We start from the raw sequence: 18,661 nt of genomic DNA on the forward strand, positions 1-18,661 counted from the left end.
GAAATCCACTTGACCAAAACAGTTAGGAAGCTCTGGTGAAAGACAAACTACAATTCATTTTCCAGACTTTAAGGCTGTAACATACAAATGAGTGAAGAGCCGTCTTCCTGAATCTAGGGACAGACGGCTTCAGTCTCCTGCTCTGCTCAGGGCTCTCTCCCAGCTTCACGGCACAAAGCCGCTTCCTTTCTCACTGCCTCAACACTAAGCAGCTGCGGGCAGGAGTGAAACTGAAGCAAATGAGGTCAGTCCCATGTTGTGCTGGCTGGGAAAGCTCGAAACAGAAACCCAGGAACTATTCACTGCGGAAAAGGTGAAGTAAAACATGTAGCAAAAAGGAGGAGGTCTAGAGCTCAATCTTCCTCCAGCTGCCTGCACGTACAGAGCAGCCAGGACAGGAGGCTCTAGGGCGAGATGGGAGAATGACAGGCTCTGGCTACTGTCTAGATGGGAAAGGAGGAGGGAAAGATGATGGCAGGGGAAGTACAGCAGGGAAAGAATGCAGGGAGAAAACAGCACATTTAGGGAAGAGGTAAGCAGTAGGAGGGAAGAGGGAGATAGACGGAAGTCCCAAATAATTCTGGCAAAATGCAGAAAAAAAATTAAATACCCTAATTTCCATTAAGGGACAACCTAAGTGAAACGCAAATAAAAGATGAAAACAGGGATTAGAAATAATAACCGACTGAAGAACGATCAAGTTATCCAACCAATTTTGCTAGTCTTAGTGCAACAATTCATTTATTCAATATTTTTCTCCAGAATTATTAAGTTCTCTAAGAGATCTAGCAGTCTTTGTCAAAGACATTGTAATGACAGATAACAAGGAAACCAGAATAATACATTTGACAAATTTATTTTACTTCTGTTCAAACTAGCTGTAGTATTAACTGAGATGTTATTTAAACATATTAAACAAGAAGCTAGCTAGCAATATGCTTCTTGGGCTTAATTAGTAATACAGAGCCATTTCACTCCTCTAAGCCACAGCAGGCACACCACTAAGATGTTCTTCAGCCTCTCTTTGCTGGATACAGCATCGCTATCTGCTGGTGTTCCTCATATTACCGTTTTCATTTAATCTAAAAATATCATTTATGCGTAACATTAATTTCTAGAGTCAAAGATTCCAGGCACATGGGCACAAAGGGCCGCCTATATCCAAGGTTTCCCCTACTATGTGACAAACTCCTCAGGATCCGTGATGCTCTGTCGCAACAGAGCCTGTGGAAGCCTCAACAAATGCACTGATGGGAAATCGCTGAGTCCAATGGAAGGGAACAGCACTGTCATTCTGGAATACCTTTCTTTTGCTGTATTTTCAAATCCAACTTATTTTTGAGGCTTAAGGAAGACATTTTAGAAAAACAACTTATTTGGAAAGCAGGAAATTGAATAAGTAGTTGAAATTGACATGAAATCACATAATATTTGGTGTTTGTATTTTGTTTTTAGTGTTTACATTTTGTACAATATAAAGGACAGATCTCAAGTGTTTCAAGCTATTGCAGAATTAAGGATGAGTGAACTCAAGAACGAAAGAGCCAATACAAGAACTAGACTCCAATAACCAAAAATTAAGGCAAACTGTAAAATCTTCAGGATTTCCATAGCTGGGGACCTTATGGCATTTTGCCTCTAGAAAAACCTTGACAGTGGTACACTAATAAACTGTGTCAGAAGGAATCAGCCTTCAGAATAGGAAAAATAACACCGTAAGAGAACTATATGTGCCAGGAAGGATCACTGGATTATAACAGCCACCATCTAAGCACCAATTTCTGAAGTTAGGAGGTATTTCCAGGTATAATATAAAAGTCACCTTTGGTGGTTAATAGTACTAGCCACAGTATACTCATGAAAATCTCAGAACCCATAAAAGGCCTGAGTGACAGTTTACAGAGGAACAGTTACAGAACTGCTATTTTGCAGCTCTCAATCTAAAAACAGTAGGACATGAACATTTGTTTTCAAAGAATAATTTAACCGAAGGCCAGATGGAATGAAGCGGGGAAGCTACCAGGAGCATCCTAAGAATAAAATTTGTTGTTTTTGTTCTTACAAAGTTGGTGCAATTCTCATTGGGGAAACCAAAACCAAACAGAAAAGGTTTATAGTGGTAGGGGGGAAAAGAAGGAGGCATTTCAGAGGGCAAACTGAATCTAAATATATCTATGTTGAAAACTGGAATACTTTTTTTTTCTGAAGTTTAAACCTGTCAGAAATACCCAGAAAAACTTTTGACTATCTCTACAATTATTAACATAACAATCCTCACAAACAGAGCGGGAGAGAAAGATCAGGGATTTCATTTCATGCAAACTCAAAACCAGGTAGAAGTATATTTTTTCCATAGAGAAGGCAGCATGTAAATCAAAAAAACCCAGCAGGGTAACAGAATAAATTGAAATACACAACCCAAGCCTCAATGCTGATGCTGTTTCAGCTCCCTCAAAATCAAACTGTTAAATAAAACAGATGCTCACCCTCTCCCCTATCCCTTATGAATGGTAACATGAAGCTGAGTGCCTATTAGGAAGCTAATCCCAAACCACAGTATCATTCAGTATCCCACAGGACTTCCCCCCTTTTTCCTCACTGTATCACTTTCTCTCAACTCCATCTGACATGGGTGACATATTTCTGGTAAAAAGAAGCTGCTTCAGCAGTATATTTTTGTAAATGTAATTTTTTTTGCAGTACCCCAGCCAACCAATTTCAAACCAAAAAACCAAAGTCCTGCTCATTATTTTATATGACTAAAAATCACAGGTCCACTATGCTCGCATCTATCTAGGGAATGCCTAATGAACTTTGAGATAAAAACAGTAATACAATCCTTACAATAAATTAACTAAAGAATGGGATGGTATATTCATATATATATTTATTTTTGTTTTGTATATATTCACACACACCCATGCCTTTCTGAAGCAGTAATTAGAAAATTCCCTTTTAACACACCAGTGGCCAAACTGCTAACCTCTTAGCATTTTGGAAGCAGCTTCCACAAGAGGAAAAGCAACCTTGCAGCAGGAAAACTCCAGCAGGGCGACAACAGTCAAACAACAAACAGGCCAGAGAGCATCAAATGGAAAGTGAACTCTTGCGAAGCTCAGACATGCAAAAGCTGCTGATGGTACTGGGGAAGATGTATTTGTTTAGCAAGTTTAGGAACATACAGAAGGTTATTAATAGTTTGGTATAGAAATATTTTTCACTGCAATGCTTCAAAGAGATATACTGAAAGAGCGAGCTCACAATTGCTTATTAGGAATAGCACAGCTTTTCAAAAGCACCCATAACAAATTTCCACTTATGACCTTAAATTGGAACGCCACCCACTAACGTATAATTCCTGTGCTGGTATGGTCCTGACACATCAGGTTTTAGCTGAAAGGTCGCAAAAATATTTTCCCTCTCCTAACAAGTTAATGTACACAGAATCCTTACAGTTGAATCCTTAGTGTCTGAATGTAAATTCTAACCATTACTTCCAGAAGTGAAATGCACACACCAACAAACAATGCCAGGTAGTCGCTTCTCCCAAACTATTGGGTGGTCATCAGTCAAAACAACCCCTTCAGTAAAAAGGACAAGCTTAAGCCTTCCACCATAAACAAAAAATTCTCCTGATTCCTTGTAAAGGCATAGTCATCTTGCATGAAAAGTAATAAATCACAATGAAAGAAATATTTTCTGTGATATTTTAGTGCTATCATTTTGATTTTTCTGCTTTGTAGCCCCATTTCATGCACTTCAGCAGTAACTCCAACACCACATTTCAACCCCGGGTCTGTTAAAATCCATGATGCTCTAATATTTCTTTTAATAAGTACCTTATTCAGAAGGCTGTTTTGACACTACCAATAATACCGTGAGTAGGCAACCAGTGCACATGGGGATTCCGAGACTCACACTAAGCACAGGCTCCTGCTAACTTCAGCATCCCAGCTGCAAACCCAGGCAAGTCAGACTGCAGAAGTTCCACTTCTCGCATGAGGTAGCACTAAAATGAAGTCTAAAAGAAGTACCTCTGAGAGAAAAAGGTTATGCCAGAGCATGTATTGTATTGATTCATTCCTTACCTTTCCCTTTAAGTTGCAGAGGTTACGTCACCCCTCAAAACACAGCCATAAGCAGAAGCAAGAGTCATGTATGAATCTTCTTTCCCTGGGTGCTTTGGGGAAGCAGGAGCACGCACTCAAGTGAGCATTCATGCCTCTGCCAGCTTGAGGACAAGACTCTGCACCAAAGTCCTTAAGACCTTCTCACGGCTGCTGATTTCATCCAAGGAACTGAAAGAGCATCTCAGCAGGACACTGCCAGCCTCCTTTTCAGTTCCCTCTCTCCAACTGCCAGTCCCTGGCAAGTGAAACGTCAAGAACCAGGCAGGGGCGGTGTTTGGAGAAGGAGGGATAAGAGATTCTCACCATCCATCAACTTCAAAACCTATTCAGCCGACAACTTGAATGGAACTGGCATTTCATTCTCCATGGTAACACGAGATGGAAGGAGGTTGGAAAGAGAGAGAGAGAAAGAGAGGACAGACCCAGGAAAATCTGATGCTGAAGAAGCAGGGAAAGTTGTAAACTTTGCAACTTCTCTTTGCCATGCAAGTTGCGCGTAGAAGGGGGAAAACCCCTTTCCTTGCTCACACAGCCCCAGGACAAGCTGACCCCCAATCATGGTGAGGTGCCCCTTCTGTGAGCAGTGTACTGGTGCAGAAGAGGACATCCCTTCTGCACAGAAGTTCCCCTTGAATGCAGGGAATTAGGGAAAGCGGCAGATTATGGATAATTACCCCACAGCGAATAGTACTGCATGAAAGGGAAGATCCTGTAATTCCCTGGACAGTACTTCTTTGCTACAGATCAAAACCACTGATGCTTACTGAGTTTATGTGCCAGCACCAGCTATAAACTGGAGCAGAGAATTAGCATCAACCCTTTTGCCTGCTTTGAACATTACTTTATTATGCTGAATCACCGAGATGCGCAAGGAGACATGCACAGGCTATTTCTTCTTTTCCAAGGCACACCAAAATTAAGCACGGAAGCAGATAAATTTAAAATTCGGGCAGCACCTTCGCCGAACTCACAAGAGCTCTGGGTAATTCAATTCTTATTAACATTGCAGGCCTGGCCATCTTCTGAACTTTATTCTGCTATTTTACATTCATAACTTGAGCTGTCACAGCCACAATGTGCACAACAGGGAAATTACATTTGGATTCATGCACATTTGTGTTCCAAGCCGGCCCCATGCAGCTACTGAAAGAGTCTCTGGCTAAAGCACTTATGCAAGATAACCAAACAAAGGACTGAAAAGCTCTGCAAATCCTGGCTGCTGCTGCTGCCATCTTATTTCTTTCTCAATTCTTTACACAGATTCTTTCCTGAAGGCCACATTTAAATCTCCCTCCCCCACCCAAGCCCACCACCTCTCATTTTGCAGTTTGTTCTCACTTGGGTTTTATATATGGGACAGACTGTTGTGCGGTACCTTTTTAAACCCTTATCTATACAGTCAGCTTTTTGTTAAAGGTGACCTGCAGAGTTGGTTTGAATTCTCCCAGTAGTGATCAGGTGTCAGCAAGTATGTTAAAAATGTATTTTTTAAGCTATCATTTTTCTTCATTATTCCTATTTCAATTTTGGACATTCAGCTTTCAGGTTCTTACATAACTCCTTATTTATCATTCATGACACTGCAACCCATATGGCATGTTAATACATGCCCCTGTCCACTGAACTTCAGCTTTTATCTATCAGCCATTTCAAAGCTATGCAAATACATTCTTGCTTTTGAAAAATACTTTCATCCTGGGAGAAAATGTGGTTTTCTCCTTTGTCTCCCAAGACTCAGAATCTTGTTAAAAAACACATGGCAGCCTCAGAGGGAGCAATCCTAGTCACCTCACTTCTGCAGCCACTTCCTACTGTGCTCTCCAACGCATCTTCCTGAGAGATCCTTCACCTCAGGCAGAGGGGGACATATCTACTTTTCGAAATGTACTTCAGGTGCATGGTCTAGACATAATTTCCTTCTTCCCTCACTACTTCAACAAGAGAAATGAGACTGTTCCATTCTCTCTCTCCCAGCCAAAGCCAACTGAACTGAGAGTTACACAGCAGCTGGAAGATGTTACTCCCCTACAAGTCTAAATAGGCAAATAAATGCTGTGAAATGCATCCACACAAACAGACAAATTCAGTTCTTTTCACTTGCTTTTGAAGATAGTTTGGAATTCCGAGAAGGCATTTGCATCCTTCTTTTAAAATCTATTCTACCCACATCTATTAAGATGAGGATATCTGAAACAAAAAACTTTTTATGTTCCTTTCATAGAACAACCTCAGAGTACTTTGTTATTTTGCTTTGTTAAGGAAGCACAAAAAGAAAGACAGTATTTTTGCCACTTGTCACAAAGCAGCAGCATCTCCTCTGCAGTTGCTGTTCACTGAGTTTCACCTTGATCCTCTTCAAGGTCTGAAAGCATTATTGTTTATCTGTAGCTCAGGGAAGGGATTTTCTTTCTCTCTGAAGTTGATTGTAACATACTTCAAAGACCTGCCATCTACTAATATCATCCACTTGTCTTGCTGTGATCCCAACTCCACACCAATGGAAAAGAAGAACTTTCCCAAATCCATTCTAGCAGCGTACTTCAGGCAAGGGGGAAAGATACTAACACAGTGTTACCAATATTCAGAAATGTGCCAAAAAGCATTCCAAGAGCAGAGAGTCATACCAACCATATTTTTCTATTGCACAGTTTCCTACAACCACCAGAAAGGGAACATAGATGTGTCTCACCAGCAAGATACATGTTTTGGAAATGAAATCTCCAACGAATAGATTAAAGCTAGCATCACAAGGCACCCTACAGAGAGGTACTGAAGTGCAGAGAGAAGCATGCCCACACAGAGTCAAGGTCTCACCCAGCTTCCTAAACAGAAGAATAAACAGTACAGTACAGCCAGCATTCAAAGGACTGCCCACCATGTGTGCCTGTCATGCAAGAATAAAAGCTGGAATACAGCAATAGCTTAAGGCTGGCTGAGAACGAAGCCGACTTTGGTTGTGATCAAGTTTGGTGGTCTGCACACAGCCATCACGTCACAAAAGCTGCCATCTCAACTGGCTGCCATTTCACAGAGCAGTGAAGCAGTAGTGAGCTGTGCTGGTGGGACTGACTGGCAATGCCACGCCATGACAGCCTACGGTGCACCTGCTCGGGGAACAAACACAGCTTCAGTGGCCACAACTGTGAACCCAGAACCAAATTCACTGCTTTTCCAAGCAGGTGTCCACTCTAAAAACCATGCCTACCAAGAAAATTAACAAGAGAATTTACTACACCCTAACAGTGCTATGATTTAGCAGTAGAATGTTTCACTGCAGCTATTCACTGACGTACCACATTAAAAGAGCAAGATGAGCAGTCCTCTTCTGTATTGAAAAAGTAAATTAATTAGAACTTAGCAAATATGGTAGGTTTGGAGTTAAGTATCCATCTACCCTACTAGCACAGCAGAAACTGAGACAGAATTTAGTGTCCAAGAGAAGATGTCTTGAAAGATACTTTAACACAATGGACAGATGCCCCAGCCTGATTCACTTTACATGTGAAAACAGTGGGGATCAAATACTCTCCTGTTCCTGCTCACAACCTTGAGGAAAAGCTCAGTCAGTCAGATATTCCATATCCACAAGTACTCATAGAGAGGGATACTATGCAATAAATTAACACAACAGCAAAAAAAAAATAGCAAAAAGATGGAAGAGTTGAGGGACTGGCAGGGCAGCCAGGCCTGACACCCACAAGTCAATGTCAACTATTATGCTTTTCTGGTCCTCGGTGCCCTTTTATTTCATATAAACCAGAACCCTTCAGCCCCAGAATAATGACACATTTATCAACTTGACAGGGCAAAAGACTCAAGTCCAGGAATCTCCACCCAGGTCTACAGCTACCCCACTGAATGCCATGGGTAAAAATAAAAGGCAACGTCTCTGGCTTCTGCACCTCTAAAGACAATTTCTAATCAATGTAGCAAAAGAACAAGTTCACTCTTATGAGCACCATGAAATAAAACTCAGATTTTACCTGGCTGAAATGAAGGATGGGAGAAAGAAAAAGCAAGAAAGGCACATGCTTAATTATAAAGATGCAGAAGACGAAACAATCAAAACAACTACACGTGAATCTTTCAAAGAATACATTAAAAGGGCTTCTAGGAATAAAACAGACTAAAAAAACATGGTGAGAAAGCACACAAAAATCTTCCAAGAAGTTCAGAGCTCAAACAATTCTGAGGACAGCATTCTGGAAATCCAAAGCATCTTGATTTAAATTGACAACCATAGCTCAAATGTCTCTGAGCTATTCTCACTAAAAGTCATTTCAAGGTAGGAATAAACACGGCCGGAGAGTTCACTAAGTGAGTTGACCTGATTATATAACACGTGTGTCATCAGCCAAAGAACACATGGTACCACTGAATTTCCAGTCATGTCTCACTTCAGACACACAACCCCAAAAGGAAAGGGGTTCTAACCAATCTTCTTATTTTCCTACTAACTCAGCATCTCAACAGCTTAACTATCTATAAATAAACTTCTCTCAAGGAGAAACTGACTTCATTTAATTTTGTATCGTTCTGCAAACAAGAGGGCGGTATTTAGACCAGATGGCACAATTTACTTCAGCCTTTCTGCTACAACTAACTAATCCATGATTTCTAAACTACTTTCTAGTTTTAAACACAGTAATTCTGGTAAAAAACAAAGAAACCTCCCCTTCATTGGGTGAAGGGAAAAGCAGAATCAAACACTTCCTAACATGCCAGCTGTGCAAAATGTTACATATAAATACAAAGAAGAACCATAAATTACATATTTTTTTACTCACCCCCATTCCAAAGATATCAAAATAATGCAAAAACCAGATGAGGTACCGTGCAGATGTGACCTAAGAGGCCTCAGGCACTGACAAATGAGTAACTTCTGTAACTTTCAAGGCAACCCAAGCTCCCAGCTGCCTGCTTCTCTTCCCCAGTGTAATAAGATATAACACGAATTCAGTTTACAGTATGATGGCATATTTTGGCTGGAAGGCATATGAGATGTGAATTTAACAATGTGTTAAATTGGAGTGTAGCACCTGTGTCTTACTACCAGCCTGCTTGATTTCCCCAGGGCCAGAGATGTGCCTGCCACCTGGAGATGGGCAGTGCTGCCTGACTAGCTCTTCCTGGGCAGAGCTGGCAAGCCTGACTGCAGCCCTTAGGCACCTAATAGTGGTGGGGAAGGAAAGGGCACTTTGAATGCTATCAAACGCTTCACTGAAAAGGGATCGTCCCTGAAAGAAAATAGTTAACACTGTTTACAAGCATCTCTCTTATTATCTCCTCCCACTTGCCAGAGCTGATACAAGAAAAGGTGGGTATACATTATAGTTCAGACAACTGCTTCAAATGACCACACCATAGACAGAAGCAGCAAGACCTGCTACAAAGAGACATGTCAGGGGATGCCCGTCTCTCCTACTGAATGCTTTAAAACAAACCTCTCAGCCACAGCGAGGGTTCTTATCAAACACTTGCATTCTGTCAAGATTATCTTGCTGGCAAACATGGGTAGTACAATGCATAATGAAATGGATCAAGCCTTGCTGCCCAAAAAATAAAATTGGGCAGCTGATTTTACCAAGGGTTAAAAAAAAAAAAAGTTAAAAAAAAAGTTTGCAGCTCTCACTAATGGCTTTGTAAGTGCCTGATTGCTAATGCTAAAAGCTTCCTACATTTAGGTTATGAATTTGGAAGGGAGAAATTAAAAAAGGTGTGTTACACGCTGTCTCACAGGCATGTTAATTTCTGCCTCTTCTCTGAGATAATTTCTATGTTGCAGTTTTTTGCATTTCAGAATTCCATCTTCATGTGGAGCAGCAATAAAGGCGATGTGTTGCTGAAAGCACTTCATATTTCTAGGCTGACCTTCTGTTCACTGCTTCCCCACACAGACAAATGCCAAAATAACAAACCAGTTCTTCTGTCCTGCTGCCTTTTTTCTCTGACCTCCAGTAGTTATTCAACTACTCCCAAATATTCTGTGACTGCTTGGAAAAATCTGCTTTATATTCCCACCCCCTCAAACCATTCCTCTGTAAAACAGTTAATCTTGAAAATACAGTGCTGTCACCTTCCTTGTGCAGGTTTCTGCCATTACTGTCTCTATGGAAACAATCAGAACATCAAATATGTCAGTAAGAATCATTTATAAAATATTAAAGCACCAAAGGTAAAGATTCTACATAAAAACCAATCAAGACAAAATTAGCTTGTTAGCATGGAAACATTGGCTTTAAAGATTTTCAAGTTCATATGAAGTCTTAGGGTGAAGCTGCAGTCAGCTTTGGCCAGGAGAGAGGTGCCAGTGCAGCCCCAAGCATAAAGTCACACAGCCAAAGGCTGCAAGTATCAGCTGGGACAGAGCATTGCAATCATCCCTTTTCCATCCATTTTAAACACACAAATAGAGACACTAAACAAAAGTAGGCCAGTGTATCTCCAAAACATAACACCAGCATGAGAAATAGACATGCAAGGAATGGGATGTGCTTCTCTGAGATTTAAAAATCATTAGGTAAGGCCCTTGTAGCTTGCTTTGCTTTAGCCTGTATCTCAACAGCAATTCAGTCATCTTCTCCACTGTTCACCATCTTCATTCAGTTCCACAACAGAAGCAAAGTTAAAGCCAATTATTCTTAGCTTCCCAACCAAACAAAGATTTAAAGCATTTCTTAGAGAAACATTGGCTACAGAGCTTGGCTGGACAGCTATTCTGCTGTGTTGTGGCTTTAGCAATGCAAAAGCAGAGTGCTTATTGCTGTAAGAATGGGTTCATCCAAGCCCTGTATGTGCAGAAGAAGCAGTTTTCCCCCACTTGCAAAGCTCGCCACATACTTCACTTTGACATGTTGACTCAATTATAGCACACGGGAGCCTCCAGGGAACAAACACAGCTTTTTGAGACAACTTCCTCCCCATCACACACACATGCTCTCCGTGCTTTTTTAGAACCTCATTTCAGTGAATGTTTTGCCTTTCATCATCCCATTATTCTCTCCTTCTCTCCCCTCTGTGCGTTATTGCGATGTACCCCCTTCGTGTTGCTGCTTTTCCTCACCTGTACTGGCTTAGAAAGTAAGCTACCTCAAATTCAGCTACTGAAGTTAAAACACTGAAAGCAAAAGCAAGAGGGACTCGTTATGCCAGCTTAAGAAAACAGAGCAAGAAAACAGCTCAAACACAAATTAGAGCCACAGAGCATGAGGGACTTAACAGGATGTAAATTGAAAACAAACAAACAAACAAAAAAAACCAAAAAAACCAGAAAGCATTATGGACCCTAAAGAATAAATGTACTGTTTTCTTAATAATTCCATGGCAAATGGTAAGCACCAGGTGCCATTTCAGATAGAGGATACAGGCTGCCAACTAGTCAGTGGTGGATAGGTGATCCTGAAGATTGCTCGCTGCCTTTAGGGCTTGGCTGAAGGACTTCTGCACACCCCCTGCCTTGAGCACTATGGACACACACAGCGAACTGCTGCTCCCTTACATTCAGATACTCTCAAGTGGCTCAGTAAAATAAATAGTCTACAGCACTCTCAACTTAAAAACGATTTTTTGACTGGATGATATTTTCCTGACTGTTAAAAACTTGTCAGATTACTTTCTTTTTGTCACAGAACTGGACACTTGAGCAACAGCTCAGGTACTGTAAGATGGAGTTACTCCTTTTGTCACTTGAAACATATGCTTTTAATTTTCAATTTCCAAAATATAAGATTACACAGTTTGGCTGAGATTTCCTCTATTAGACTGCAGCAGTCAGCTGGGATGAATCCAGAAGGGAACGGGAAGGAGAGAATGACTGAAGGATTTGGAATTCTGCACCATCAGTATGGTCAGGAAGAACAAAAGTTATAAATTACAGGACTGAGAGGAAACACAGAACAGCGAACAAGGTACACTGAATTAACCAGAGTCTTCTGTGGGGGCTCCCCCTCCACCCAAAAGCATCTTCTAGAAACAGAGGGTGAATTTCAATGCATTGTTTCCCTGGTAGTTAATGATTGCATTAGTTCAGAATATCAGGAGACTTTATGGTAGTACAGAAGATAATAAGTCAGAGCAGGAGTTTATCTTGCTCAAATATTGGACAGTTTGAGAGCAAGCCACTCCTTTCTATTGAAAAGTTTCAAGAAATCTTAAAATATTCATGGACATAATCAGTATTTAGAAACTGACGGACACATTGTACTGTATGAGCTCTTATCCTCTTCCATCTAGTGCTTCTTTTTCCTTTTTTTTTTTTTCCCCTTTCCTTTCCATCAGTCATGCATGCCCAGTCCCACTGATTGCTATCTACACCTCAAAATGAAGAACAAGCATGGCCATGAATTCCCCAGACAAATCAGGGCATAACAAAAAGCACCTCCTGTCTGCAGTTTAGGTTTGCTTCTGTTCAGCTCTTCTGAATAACTTTGTTCTTGTGTGGATGAAGAAATGTAAAAAAAGGAGGTTTTAAACTACCTGTGCTGAAGCATTCACTAATTCCAAAATATATTATTTCACCTTTGTCACATACTCAAAAAAGTTTCAAACTTTTAAACTTAGAATTGTATTTGTATGTCACCCTACTGCTTGTGCTACTTATGTTACCATGCTACTTGCTGTTTGGGTGGGTACCCCTCTGTCCCTCTTGTAGCCTTTTCACTGCCTTTAAAGAGTCTACAGAACTGCAGTTTGAAGTGCAGGTAACAGTATAGTATCAACGCAGTATTTTCAGTATCTGTTGTGTGTTTTGAGGGACTATAGTACAACTCTCAGACCAATTATAATAGGCTACTCTAATCAGTTTGATGTTAACTACAGTGTGACCTCTAGTAAAAACTGCTCTTAGGACTCTGAACAATATCGAAGTCAGTGCCACAACATCGAGCTGAGAAAATCTAAGTGGTAAACACTACAAGCTTTTGCATTTACTGTATGACTACTGCTGGACCAATCATACCACTGAGATCAATAGGGGAGATCGTTAGCAAAACTCCTTCATGTACACAGAGGGAGCTTTCATTTGGGGGATTAATACAGAGCATTTGAAAAGGAAGCTTAAAGAACAGCAAAACCAGGTTAAATTATCTCTGAATGAGAAGCCGAGAGCATGATTTAAGATACCTTAGTTTACCACATATTGACTTCCTATCTTTAAAATTTTAATTTCACCTTTCCCAATGCACCTGGGCAAAGAGGTCTTCAGCAGTCAATGCACAGAAGTTCCCCCACCCTCCACAAGCCTTCAGAAAACAAAGTGCAAGGTAGAATGGCTGTTTCAAGTGAAAACATTGCCTTGTGGTGGCAGATATATCAAAAAATGATAGCTGATTTACCAGACGCTGAGATGGGTACTTTGTATTGATGGAGAAAAGGACCCAAAAAGGGTCATTGTCACAATAAATGTCATCCCCTATAGCCCCAAGATTGGTTACTTTCAGTCTCATTACTTGGATATAACTTTCAAAGATCCTCTTAACAGGAAAGATCTTAGAAAAAAATGGAATACTAAAACTTATCCAATTTATGAAGGGAAGACCTAGTCAGCTGGGGCCAAGGTTAACTTATCAGCTTCCCATCTCAGCAGATATACTTAAGGCAGGGAAAATGAAGTCCCTTGATAAAGTCCCCAAAACCTGATGCATCACGTACGTAAGTAGTCAGAAATGTTGCTTTCTTAGTGTGACTAGAAGCACAGCCACAGTTAATCATCTAAAGCAATATTTGGATATGTAGCCAAACATATCTGAAATCCCTGTCTTGGCTGTACGAGTTGACCAACGGGCATTAAAGGCTGAAGAAACCAAACATACCTGGGATAAGAGATCGATACCAGAGAACGGAGCAGTTTCACGAGCAATTATCAACATGGCAAACCAGTACTAGTGTCGTTCAGTTGAAGAAGACAGAAAATTTTGCAGGTCTTGCTTACAAAAGGGCATATGAAGGAAGCAAATATAGAACCAAAAAGAAGCAAAGGGCCATCGCTAGTCTTTGCAGTGATGTAGTGCCGTCTAATGGAAAAATGTACGTACACTCTGAAGCAGATACGCATTTAATCTTCTCAGACTATTCTTCCTTAGCTTTCCTTAGCCTTCCTAAATTTGTGTTCATTACCTCTTCCCTCTTTGATTATTTCATTAGTGAACTAAACGTCATCTTCGTACTCTGTCTTGGACTTTCACCCTAACAGATTGATGAAAATGGAAAAGCTGAAACATTGGGTAGAAAACACTCTATTTTCTATGCTTTTCACATTTTCACATGGCATTGCAAACTGGAAAATACTTTTCATACACATTCCCAAGGTTCGCAGGTACAAACCACAGACAAAAAGGAGGAAACAAGACCCTGCATGCAGTATAACCAAGCCACAAATGTGGGCTACTCAGATACTGACTCATTACCAGCAATAGTCTGAACTTGCTCCAAATGTTCTGATACTCTAAAACAGAGAACCAACAAGGCAAATAAGCTTCAGAAGATTTATTTCTTTTGGCAAATGAGTGGTTTTCAGTCACGTAACAGCTTACTTTAAAGAAACTAAATGAAATCCAAACCATCCTACTGATTCTTCACTGTTCAAGAGGCCACACTGAACACTTCTTACAACCGAATGCAGCTATACCAGAGCCCAGCAGGCTCTCTGGAGGAATCACACACTACCAGAACAGTCAAAAACGACATGCAAACCCAGGTCCCCATTCTTCATGGTATTCCCCAGCTACTTCAGATATCCCTTCGTATTAACATAAAAGGTACAGATAACCTGCTTGGTAAAAATGAACAAGTAGCAAAAAAGCTGAACTTCATTTATTGCTTAGTAAATAATACATTAATTCCACAAATGAATTCCCTTGGTGCTATTTGTACCCCTTTTCTTTGACACAGCAAACTAATTAGTTACCCTGCTGACAGAATACAACCTCTAAATCCAGATAAAGTTTGCCATACACGTGGAGAAGAAATAGGACAACAATCACGTAACACACATTTATCACATTTTTAACAAGCTTCTGGAAACTGGGTATGTTCAGCAAAAAGCACAGTGTAGGAATTTAGACAGAACAAAATGAAATGCCTGAAAGCAAGATTGTTGGCAAGGAGCTACTCTCATCCAGATGAGGAAGGACTGCACTTCTCAGCAATTTTTCAGATGCAACACAAATTCAAAGCTTGTACTTTGAAGAATTTCTCCTGCCTTTCCTAGTTCACGGGAAATTCCATCTCTGCCAGCCAATTCAAGGGGAACTGAACAGCAAATTCCATTAACTTGAACTCTGAGAAGGCAACTCAGGCTACTGTGAGTCACTGACAGCTGGGAACAATCCTACCAGCTTTGGAGACACACCAAATTCAGTGCAATATCCACCCCCATGTACTCTAGTCCACAAAAGCCAGCAAATCTGAAAGGAATCGCAACGATGCTGCTACTTACTGGAGAGGGAGAGATCAGTCTACTTAAAAAAAATCCCTCGACAGAAAGAGCCTGCTTCAGGCAGTTACTGATAATTCAGCCCCGTGTGCCTACAGCTCCTCAGAAAAGCACTTCATGTTCAAACCCCTTATTTCTAAAACAGAGGTCTGAACTTCTGGTTCAGAAAGCCTGAGCTTCTGGTTTGGGTGATGATCTGAAAAGGAGGCTGAGTCCTGCAGTACGTGTTCTTACAGCCACCTCCAACCATCAGTTCTCTGGGTACACAAAACGAAAAGCAGCAGGTAATGCGTTAACGTATGGAGTCCAAAGATCCCTCTACACTTTCCACATGCATCAAAGGCAGTGTTCAAGCCTTCCTCCATCATAAACCAGAGCACAAAGAAACAGATACCCTGGAACATCAGGGATGAACCATCAGCTCCTTTCAATGCCTAAAACTACATTGTTGAATCCAACATTTTTTTCCAAGTGAAGAAACATTCTATACCTCTGGCACCATCAGGATTAAGGAAAGCCTGCACTATGCCTGTTCCTGAAAGGCCTCAGACTCTCATTTTACTTCCTGCCTATCCTCACACTCAAAAATGCGCCCCAGATCTGAAACAGGTTTCACTAAATAGGCTGCTTGATGAACAGATCCCACTTTTGCATTGTATACTGCTCTCGTTAGCCATGCAAACTTACTGCATCTCCACAGCTTAGCCAACTACACAAATATCATGGAAGGCATACAGTAACTCATTCAACAGGATTAGAGAAATGACGAGAGGAAAAAAGCACCTTGATTCAGATCACCAAACTCTGTCTTTTAAAAAAGTGCATTTGGAAATAAAGTTAAAGAAGCTGGGTGTTGGTTTTTTTTCTGATTGATTTTTTGCGTGTGTTCCTTTCCTTTCCTTAGGAATCCATTCCTTTTGAGAGGACAACAACAAAAACAGAAGTATCCTTAATAAGTGCCCTAACACTTTTCAACATATAAGCTTTGATTGGTTTTAGGGCCTTGTATGCAACAGCAAGCTTTAGAGAAAAAACATGTAACCTCCAACTCAGTCATACCATTGAGTCTTGCATGATTTAGCTGCTAAACATAAAAACACCAAAGATACTTAGCCTCAAAAGTACCATGGGAATTGCTGAACTAGACCTTGCTGGAAATGATTATTCTCAACAACCCCCCAGGTACAGAGAATTACTCCTTGTGATTATTTAATAAAATTACAACCTCATAACTACAACTCCTTCTAGGCCAGATCCTCACATCTACCTGCCATCTCTTGCTATTAAGTTCACATCTTGCTTGCATGCAAGTCCTTCTGCATGCGATATTCCTCATGATTGCTCTTCACCGCTTCGTGACAGAAGAAACATGCTGAGCACAACTGGCAACTCCAATCCGTATTGTTGTGCCAAATGTCAGCCAGGGACAGCCTTCTGACACACAGAACTAGCTGTGAGTTTTATGCAGTACACTACTTATTTTAGTGTCCTTCTGTTAAGAGACTCTAAGTCCCCTTAGTCAGAAGGGCTTTTCTGATAGATGACGTAGAGTAAAGGAATCACAGAACAACACTTTGCTCCACCTGGCATATTTATCTATGCACAAAAACAGGATGAGAATCTTCCCTTGCCTTTCAAGATTTCAAAGGTATGCCCTGAAACTTACTAGGCTTTTTTTGAAATGAGCAAAGAAAAAAGAAAAAAAGAAAAAGTATAATACCTTCTAGACTTTAAACATCTCTATTAAAAGCTTTACTACAGGAAACAATATCAGTAACAGACCAAATTTCAATCTACCTCAGTATGTTCAAGAACTAGAAATGCAAGTTTCAAGTCCGAGAGTCCAGCTTTCTAATGGAATATAAAATATTTGCTTTTAATCTTGAACATTCTCAGATATTTTTCTTCATAAAGTCAAGATATTTACTTTATATACTTTATTGTGTATAAAAAACCTCTTTAGGCTACTAGTTGGAAGTTTCTAGAATGTTTTACCCATTACTCTCTTCATGTCCTAAAATATTAAGCTAATGACTCCAGTGCAGGGCGTTTTTATGGGTACAAGCAGATAACACCCATGTTTTTAAATAAAAACCACGAATAAAGAAAATTGTCTGCAGAAGACCAATACACACATAATACGTAACAGCATAAAGTTTTATGGATGCTCTTGAAGAATGAACTTCAAACATTATGCACCCCCATTTCTGACAGTTAATGCAGTCATATGAAAAACAGATCAATACAGACTTTATAGCATCACATATTTACTTTCATCTACCCTTCCTTAAGGTACTAATACCATTCTATATACGCAGTTTTGTTTGTGCGTAGATATTAATCTATAAAATCTACAAAACACTATTTCACAACCATAAAGCTCTGAGATGTTTTCAAAAGTTCCTTTCTGTGCTAATCCTCTGTTGTTTTAATCTATTCACTGCCAATTGAAAACACTTGTAAAACGACATCCTCACCCCCACGCTGCACCTTCCCATGTCTGGCACACTCAGTATTTCACTGACTCAAGGGAAATATTTCTAGAAATTCCTGCGCAATTACTAACAGCCCCTTCTCTGTCTTGGCAGTGCAACAGCATTAAACTTATCCCCCATCTCATAAGTAGCCTTTTCTAGTTGATAAAAGCCTGTTTTCTTTTTCGTTTTCTTTCAAGTAATGCTTGGGTACCTCAGTCAGTTTCAGAAGACAACTGATGTGTTAGATGTCAGATTTGATATAGAATTCATACAACTATGTATCAAATGGGTAGTCAAGCACCCCTCATAGCCATCCTTTTCCATACTGGTCACTCAGTAGGAATCATATTTGCATTACTGTTTATTTTCATGGTCTTTGAGATTCATGTTGCTCTAAATGCAGATCTGTGAATTCAGAGGCGAGAGATGCTCATCTTTCAGCTTCTTTGGTCTGTGGTGCTGCAGAATGCCACACAATTTACACTAAACCAGAATTTGACAGTGCTTTGATGGCTGATGCTCAAAGCTTTATGAGCTGGTAGATTAGATTCCTTCCACTGCAAACCTAGATACACTTCAAGGTGATAGGTTTGGTGAGTTTAAATTTATCAGTTCCTAGGAAC

The 18,661-nt window shown here is 40.3% G+C and overlaps 1 protein-coding gene across 5 annotated transcripts in view; it reads right to left on the bottom strand.

Moving 5' to 3' along the window:
• NDST2 (N-deacetylase and N-sulfotransferase 2) overlaps positions 1-18,661 on the bottom strand; it is a 136,768-nt gene that overhangs the window by 91,308 nt on the left and 26,799 nt on the right. Inside the window, exon 1 of one of the 5 annotated variants that reach the window (XM_083845216.1) lies at positions 4,089-18,652. The exons of the other annotated variants lie outside the window; for them this stretch is intronic. The gene's annotated coding sequence lies outside the window, so the exon portion shown is untranslated. Of the gene's footprint in view, positions 1-4,088; positions 18,653-18,661 lie in introns of those variants that run through there. 5 annotated transcript variants of the gene reach the window in all.

Source organism: Anser anser, assembly GCF_964211835.1.
Source record: "Anser anser genome assembly, chromosome: 7".
Taxonomy (NCBI): Eukaryota; Metazoa; Chordata; class Aves; order Anseriformes; family Anatidae; genus Anser; species Anser anser.